Source organism: Lathyrus oleraceus, chromosome 7 (genome assembly GCF_024323335.1).
Source record: "Lathyrus oleraceus cultivar Zhongwan6 chromosome 7, CAAS_Psat_ZW6_1.0, whole genome shotgun sequence".
In the NCBI taxonomy this organism is placed as follows: Eukaryota; Viridiplantae; Streptophyta; class Magnoliopsida; order Fabales; family Fabaceae; genus Lathyrus; species Lathyrus oleraceus.
Genome location: NC_066585.1, coordinates 544861899 through 544870545, shown reverse-complemented (window position 1 = coordinate 544870545; position 8647 = coordinate 544861899).

Genomic DNA, 8647 nt, shown 5'->3' with positions numbered 1-8647 from the left:
CGTAGACAGTTGCTTTCAAGGAGAACAAGGGATGTCTACGGTGGTCTCAGAGACTCATGTCTCTCACCAATGATGATATCACCTGGTATGATCGCGTGTATGACACTGTCCAGATCATTGACTATTGTGGTGAATTCCCTAATGTGCCTCTTCTTGGCACATGTGGTGGGATCAGCTACAATCCTATTCTCGCACGACGTCAGCTTGGGTTCCCCCTAAAGGATAAACCTAATAACATTCTGTTAGAAGGTGTATTCTTTCAGGAGGGTAAAGATCCCCAAGGCCTGAAAGCCAGATTTGTCCGTGCTTGGCGCAGTATTCGCAAGAAGAGTAAGAACGAGTTGGGTCCAAAGAACTGCATTGCTTTGGAGCCATACACCTCTTGGGTCAGACAGAGAGCTGCCGTGTACTTGATGCCGTATGATCATCCGAGACCTACACTGTTGGATGTGGCTGGGCCTTCAACCCTCCCTACCCAACGTGTAGAGGAGTTGAGAGAAGAAGACCTTTCACGTGCTTGGATCCGTGAAAGAGAAGAATTGCTTCAGCAGCTTAAGGAGAAGGACGCTATGATTGAGTTCCTCGAGCACCGAGTGATCGACGACCCGAACGACACTTGGACCTCTCTGCTTCCTCAGTCTTCCAAATTCTGGAAGAGGAGGTATGATCGACTTGCAAAGGAGAAAGCAGACATGGAGGCGGCCTATGAGAGAGAGATCAAGAAGCTGTGTACTTCTCGTCTTCCAGCATCCCGAGCTTCTAGGGATCCATAGGATGTTTATTTCCCTTTTCTCTTTGTAATGATTAAAAAATGCTGTACTTCTTTGTCTCGATATATTGAATGAAATATTTTCCATGAAAAAATTAAAATGCTTTAACTATTCAAAATATTGCAAATAATACCCTAAGGGTTCCTTGAAAATAAACAAAGCATCTGCACAAGCATTTCATGCATCATTTTTGCATCAGCAGGTACCCTTTGTTTCTGGTCTTCTTGTCCTAACTGTGTTCTTCATTTATTTTGAAGACAAGCTAACTCACCGGTATTATACGCGAGTCAATTCTGCGAGAGTTATGGAGCAGCTAGAACAAGAGAACAGAGAACTGAAAGAAGAGGTCGCCAGACTTGACGCTTTGATGGAGCAACTCCTCGCTGCTCAAAATCAACCTGCTCAATCGCCTGCAACGCCTGCCCAGAGGACGGTCATCTCAGAGGTCGTCACTTCAACTGTGCCAGTCAGTGCTCATCAGGTGCCCAATGCTATGCCACCCGGGTTCCCTTGGGGAATGCCTCCAGGTTTTATGCCTGATCAGCCTGCGCCAACCTTTGCTCATATGCCGGCATCTAGCCCGGTCCCTGTTCCCGCTCCTCCTGTCGTGCATACCATGCCAAGGGTAGACGACACTATCTATCACTCCGAGCCATCTGAGGGCTCAGACGTTCATGAAAAGATGGACGCCATGAACGACCAATTCCTGGAGCTGAGAAAGGAATTGAGGACTCTTCGAGGTAAAGATTTGTTTGGCAAATCTGCTGCCGAGTTGTGCCTTGTTCCAGGTGTGAAGATACCAATTAAATTCAAAGTACCTGACTTTGAAAAGTATAAAGGGAACACCTGTCCACTCGCACACCTGGTCATGTACGCCAGGAAGATGTCTACCCAGACTGATAATGATCAACTTCTGATTCATTATTTCCAAGACAGTCTGTCCGGTGCCGCACTCAGATGGTACATGAGTTTAGACAGTGCCAATATCAGATCCTTCAACGACCTTGGCGAAGCTTTCGTCAAGCAATATAAGTACAACGTCGATATGGCGCCTGACCGAGATCAACTCAGGTCCATGTCGCAGAAGGACAAGGAAACGTTCAAGGAGTACGCCCAGAGGTGGCGAGAGCTGGCAGCTCAGATTACTCCACCGCTGGAGGAGAAAGAAATGACCAAGATCTTTTTGAAGACTCTTGGCTCATTCTACTATGAGCGGATGGTAGCAAGCGCTCCCTCTGATTTCACCGAGATGGTGAACATGGGGATGCGTCTTGAAGAAGGTGTCCGTGAAGGACGATTGGCGAAGGATGAGAGCTCTTCCTCTAAACGATATGGGGCGTTTAAGAGGAAAGAAGGGGAAGCACATGCTGTGCAATCCCATCCCAAGCATAGAAGACCCTCTACTCAGAGGAAGCCCGCACGCCGTGCCGGTCATCAGCACCAGGTGGCTCATATAGCACCTGTATTCAAAGATAATGCTCAGCAACATCAGCAATATCAGCATCAGCAACAATATCAACAGCCTCAGTATCAGCAACAGCATCGTCCACAGCAACAGGCCTACCAGCCTCGTGGCAGTACAACCAATCAAGCTAACGTGAATTATGATAGGAAGAAGATCAGTTTCGATCCAATTCCTATGACATATGCAGAGCTTTATCCCTCCTTGTTGGAGAGGAAGTTGGTTTCTCCCAGGGATCCTCCTGCCATTCCTGCAAATCCACAATGGTGGTACAAACCGGATCAACATTGTGTTTACCATTCCGGTGCCCCTGGCCATAACATAGAGAACTGTTATCCACTCAAGACTAAGGTTCAGGACCTTATGAGGTGTGGAATTTTGAGTTTCGAAGATTCGGGCCCAAATGTCACCAAGAACCCATTGCCTGCGCATGGGAAATCTGTCAATATGGTTCAGGAATGCCTTGGGAAGTACAAGGTCAGATATGTAAGCCACATCAGGCAGTCGCTGGTTGAATTACACCGTTTGCTGTGTCAGTACAGCTACTTGGAGCATAACCACGACAAGTGCCGCGTCTGCTCGGTTAACCGCTTGGGTTGCGATCAAGTACGAAGAGAACTCCAGAAGCTGTTGAATGAGGGTACCATTGAGATTTTGCAGAATCGCAATGTTGATAAAGCCGAGCCTGAGGTTAATGTGATTTCACCAGTATTCAAGTTGCCTGAGCCTGTTGTTATTCGTTACAATAGCAGCAAGCCGAAGGCTTCCCCTTCTTTGGTCATTAAACCTGCAGGCCCTGTGCCCTATTCATTTGACAAAGCTGTTCCCTTCAGATACAATCCTGTTGCTGTGCAAGATGGAGTAGAAGTGCCTTTGCCTTCAACTTCTGTGACCAAGATCGCTGACGTAAGTGGGTTGACCCGAAGTGGTCGTGTGTTTTCTGCGCCTTCTAAGGCTGTTGCTTCTGATACGGTTGAGCGTCCGGTTGGGACCGCTGTTAATGCTCAGAATCAGGCACGTGATGTTGCCAAACCATCCTCCTCTGTACAACAAACTCCCGTTTCTTCAGTTGGCCTGAGTGGCATTGTAGATGAAGAATCTGATGAGATGCTGAGGCTCATCAGAAAGAGTGAGTACAACGTTGTAGACCAGCTTCTACAAACGCCATCCAAGATTTCCATTCTTTCTCTGCTGCTGAATTCAGAACCCCATAGGGAGGCTCTGCAGAAAGTCTTGGATCTGGCGTATGTTGATCACGACGTCACCATTGAGCAATTTGATAGTATTGTTGCAAACATCACCGCTTGCAACACTTTGAGCTTTTGTGACGCTGATCTCCCTGAGGAGGGAAGAGACCACAACATGGCTTTACATATCTCCATGAATTGCCAATCTGATGCCATGTCCAATGTGCTGGTGGACACTGGATCTTCTCTAAATGTATTGCCAAAGACCACACTCTCCAGATTGTCATATCAAGGTCCTCCTATGAGGCAGAGTGGGGTTGTTGTGAAAGCATTCGATGGGTCGCGTAAGACCGTGATTGGGGAAGTTGATCTCCCAATCAAAATTGGACCAAGTGATTTCCAAGTTACCTTCCAGGTAATGGATATCCACCCATCTTATAGCTGTCTCTTAGGCAGACCATGGATTCACGAGGCTGGCGCCGTGACATCCACCCTACACCAGAAGTTGAAATTTGTGAAAAATAAGAAACTGGTTGTAGTAGGGGGAGAAAAGGCTCTCCTGGTTAGCCATTTGTCTTCTTTCTCGTACATTGACGCTGAGGATGAAGTTGGAACGCCATTCCAAGCTTTATCTATTGATGAACCAATCGAGAAGAAGTCTCCTTCATTCACTTCCTACCGTGATGCAAAGCTGGCCATTGAATGTGGTGCAGTTGCTGGACTAGGGAAGATGATTGAACTTGAAGATAATAGATCCCGGGCTGGCATTGGCTACTGTTCTGGGGCATGTAATGAGCAAGGTTTGTTCACAAGTGGAGGATTCATCCATGCCGATCAACCTGAAGAGGAAGCCGCTGCTATCTTGGAAGAGGATGCAGAAGATGTGAACAACTTCGTTATTCCTGGTGGTGTCTGCCACAATTGGGTCGCTGTAGATGTTCCTACAGTCATCCATAGATCAGAGTAATTGTTCACTTTGTTTAAAACCCTTCTCCCATGCCAAAAGGAGAAGTGATGACATTGTTGGTAAAGCATATATACAATGATGTTTTCATTCAATTAATGCATTGTTTAACATTTGTTTTTCCTTTTGTTTTCGCTTTTTGCTTTTGCATGAAATCAGTGATCACAAAAAACCCATAAAAACAAGAATAAAAACAATCATTTTTTTTCATCTGCATAATGGTTTGTTTGTTTAAATGCTAAAGTTTTTCATTAACCAAAATCATTATGCAGGTTGATCCTAAAACCCATTGAACATAATGATCCAACGCCATCTCCCAACTTTGAATTCCCTGTATTTGAGGCAGAGGAAGATGATGTTGAAGGGATTCCTGATGAGATTACCCGTCTCCTTGAGCACGAAGAGAAGATCATTCAGCCGCATCTCGAAGACTTGGAAACAGTCAACTTGGGGTCTGAGGATTGTGTTCGTCTGGTGAAGATTGGGGCACTTCTTGAAGGGTCTGTCAAGGAAGATTTGATCAGTTTGCTACGAGAATATTCAGATATCTTTGCTTGGTCCTATGAAGATATGCCGGGTTTGGATACAGATATTGTGCAACATTTCCTGCCTTTGAAGCCTGAGTGCGTGCCTGTGAAGCAGAAGCTCAGAAGAACTCATCCAGATATGGCAGTGAAGATCAAAGAGGAAGTTCAGAAGCAAATTGATGCGGGGTTTCTGGTGACTTCTACATATCCTCAATGGGTGGCCAATATTGTGCCTGTTTCTAAGAAGGACGGAAAAGTCCGTATGTGCGTTGATTATAGAGATTTGAATAAGGCTAGCCCGAAAGATGATTTTCCTCTACCACACATCGACATGTTGGTAGACAATACAGCCAAATTCAAAGTCTTTTCCTTTATGGACGGATTTTCCGGATATAATCAAATCAAGATGGCACCAGAGGATATGGAGAAGACAACATTCATCACACCTTGGGGAACATTCTGTTATCGAGTGATGCCCTTCGGTTTGAAGAACGCCGGAGCCACGTATCAACGAGCTATGACTACCTTGTTTCATGATATGATGCACAAGGAGATAGAAGTCTATGTTGATGATATGATTGCTAAGTCCCGAACGGAAGTTGAACATGTTGAGCATTTGTTGAAGCTTTTTCAGCGTTTGAGGAAGTTTAAACTTCGCCTGAATCCAAACAAATGTACATTTGGAGTCCGTTCCAGCAAATTGTTGGGTTTTGTGGTAAGTGAAAGAGGTATTGAGGTTGATCCTGCAAAGGTCAAAGCAATACAAGAGATGCCTGCACCCAAAACTGAGAAGCAAGTCCGAGGTTTTCTTGGCCGCTTGAATTACATTTCCAGATTTATATCCCACATGACTGCCACATGTGCGTCGATATTCAAGCTTCTCCGGAAAGATCAGTCTCATGATTGGACCGAGGATTGCCAGAAAGCTTTCGACAGTATCAAAGAATATCTGTCTGAACCTCCGATCTTGTCTCCGCCTGTGGAAGGAAGACCTCTGATTATGTACTTGACAGTTCTTGAAGACTCGATGGGTTGTGTACTCGGTCAGCAAGATGAATCAGGGAAGAAGGAATTTGCTATATACTACCTCAGTAAGAAGTTTACTGATTGTGAGTCTCGGAACTCTACGCTTGAGAAGACGTGCTGTGCTTTAGCTTGGGCTGCTAAGCGTCTGCGCCAGTACATGATAAATCATACAACTTGGTTGATATCCATAATGGATCCAATTAAGTATATCTTCGAGAAGCCTGCTTTAACTGGGAGGATTGCCCGTTGGCAGATGCTGTTGCCTGAGTATGATATTGAGTATCGAGCTCAGAAGGCTATCAAAGGTAGTATCTTGGCTGACCATTTAGCGCACCAGCCGATCGAAGATCATCAGTCTGTTCAGTATGACTTCCCGGATGAGGAGATTCTGTATTTGAAAATGAAAGATTGCGATGAGCCTACACTTGATGAAGGTCCGGAACCTGGTTCTAGATGGACGATGGTGTTTGATGGCGCTGTTAATCAATATGGAAATGGAATTGGGGCAGTGATCATTACTCCTCAAGGTTCACACATTCCGTTTACAGCAAGGCTAACTTTCAAATGCACGAATAATATGGTGGAGTATGAAGCCTGTATTATGGGACTTGAAGAATGCATTGATTTGAGAATCAAGTATCTTGATGTGTATGGTGATTCGGCCCTGGTTGTTAATCAGATCAAGGGTGAATGGGAAATGAATCAACCAGGTCTCATCCCATACAGAGATTATGCAAGGAGAGTTTCAACATTCTTCACAGAAGTTGAATTTTATCACATCCCTCGAGAGGATAATCGGATGGCAGATTCTCTTGCTACGCTTGCTTCCATGATTGTGGTCAGACGGTGGAATGATGTCCCCAATATTACTGTGATGCGCTTGGACAGACCAGCTCACATATTTGCAATCGAAGAAGTGAAAGATGACAAGCCTTGGTATTTTGATATCAAGAATTTCCTCCAGAACCAGGTCTACCCGCCTGGGGCATCTGTAAAAGATAGGAAAACTTTGAGAAGGTTGTCAGGCAGTTTCTACCTCAGTGGTGAAGTGTTGTATAAGAGAAATTTTGATATGGTTTTGCTCAGATGCGTGGATAGACACGAAGCAAACCTGTTGATGACTGAGATCCATGAGGGTTCATTTGGTACTCATTCCAATGGACATGCCATGGCTAAGAAGATGTTGAGAGCAGGCTACTATTGGCTGACAGTGGAGTCTGACTGTTGCAAGTATGTGAAGAAATGTCACAAGTGTCAAATTTATGCGGATAAGATTCATATTCCTCCGACACTTCTGAATGTGATTTCGTCACCATGGCCTTTCTCTATGTGGGGAATTGACATGATCGGCATGATTGAGCCGAAAGCGTCCAACGGACACCGGTTTATTCTCGTAGCAATTGATTACTTCACCAAATGGGTCGAAGCCGCTTCGTACGCGAATGTAACCAGACAGGTGTGTAGCACCTCAAATTTGCACCTATCATTGTACATACCATATCATATTAGGTCATATCATATCATGGTCCATTGCATAGCATTTGCATTGTCCCCAGTTGCCTCAAGAGCAAGCAAGCAAAGAATTAGGTCAAACTGATCAGGAGATCAGTCAACCAATCAAGCAAGGGTGTTTCTCAAGGAGCCAAGGCCCTAGGGTTTGCCCATCAAGTTCACATGACTTGGAGGTCCATTTGAAGTGTTCAAGTCAAGGGTTGAAGGCTCAGAGATCATCAGTTCATGCACAATCAGTCAATTAGGTCAAAGAAAGTCAACAGTCAGTCATTGCAGTGGATGGTGGCCATTCTTGTGGAATTTGAGCACCATGATCAATAATCAAGAGTCCATACAACTTGGGACATCATTCGAAGTCAAGGTCTCAAGGAATTAGGGTTTGGAATTCATCAGAAGTGAACAGTCAATCCAAAACCCTAGAAAAGTCAAAGTTGGTCAACTATGGTTGATTCTATGGTTTTGATGGATGGAAATGGTTTGAGAGAGCTTATTCATGTCCTAATAGGCCTCATGTGTCATGGCAATCAACCTCATTGAAGAATTTGAAGCCAATCAGAAAATTTCCCAAAATAGAAAGTGGACCTGTAATTTTAACTGCCAAAAATAGAAACTTCTTGATCCTCAACTTACATCATGATACAAGCTTCAAATGATTTTTTTCCCAACATGAAAGTTGAAGATCTTGTTCTCCCATTTTCAAAAAGTCCAAGAACTCTCAAATCCCATGTGTGGTTGTCAAGATATGATCAATTAAATTTCAGAAATTTATGAACTTCAAAGAGCCATAACTCATGAACCATAAGGCCAAATTTGGTGGGGTTTTTTCCTACAAACCACATTTTTCCTCCTCTTTCCAAAAATATAAATTTCATGCACCAAAACCTTGCCAATCAAAATGGCATTTTTTGACCTATTCCATTTAAAAATCAAGTTTGACTCAAGTTTGACTTTTTGATTTAAATGTTTTTGACACAATTGGCCAATTGGGATTCCTTCTAAATGTCATTTGCAACATGTACCAAGCCAAAATTCAAGTAGCATTCCATCATACCACCTCCATATTTGCTTTTGTTGTCAAGTTAACAAATAGTGCATTTTTGGTTCATTCAAACAAAACAAGTTCAGCATTCCATTGGCAACTTAAAAACAGCAAACACAAATGTTATTTGCAGCCTTTTCAAGCCCATTTCGTGCAGCCT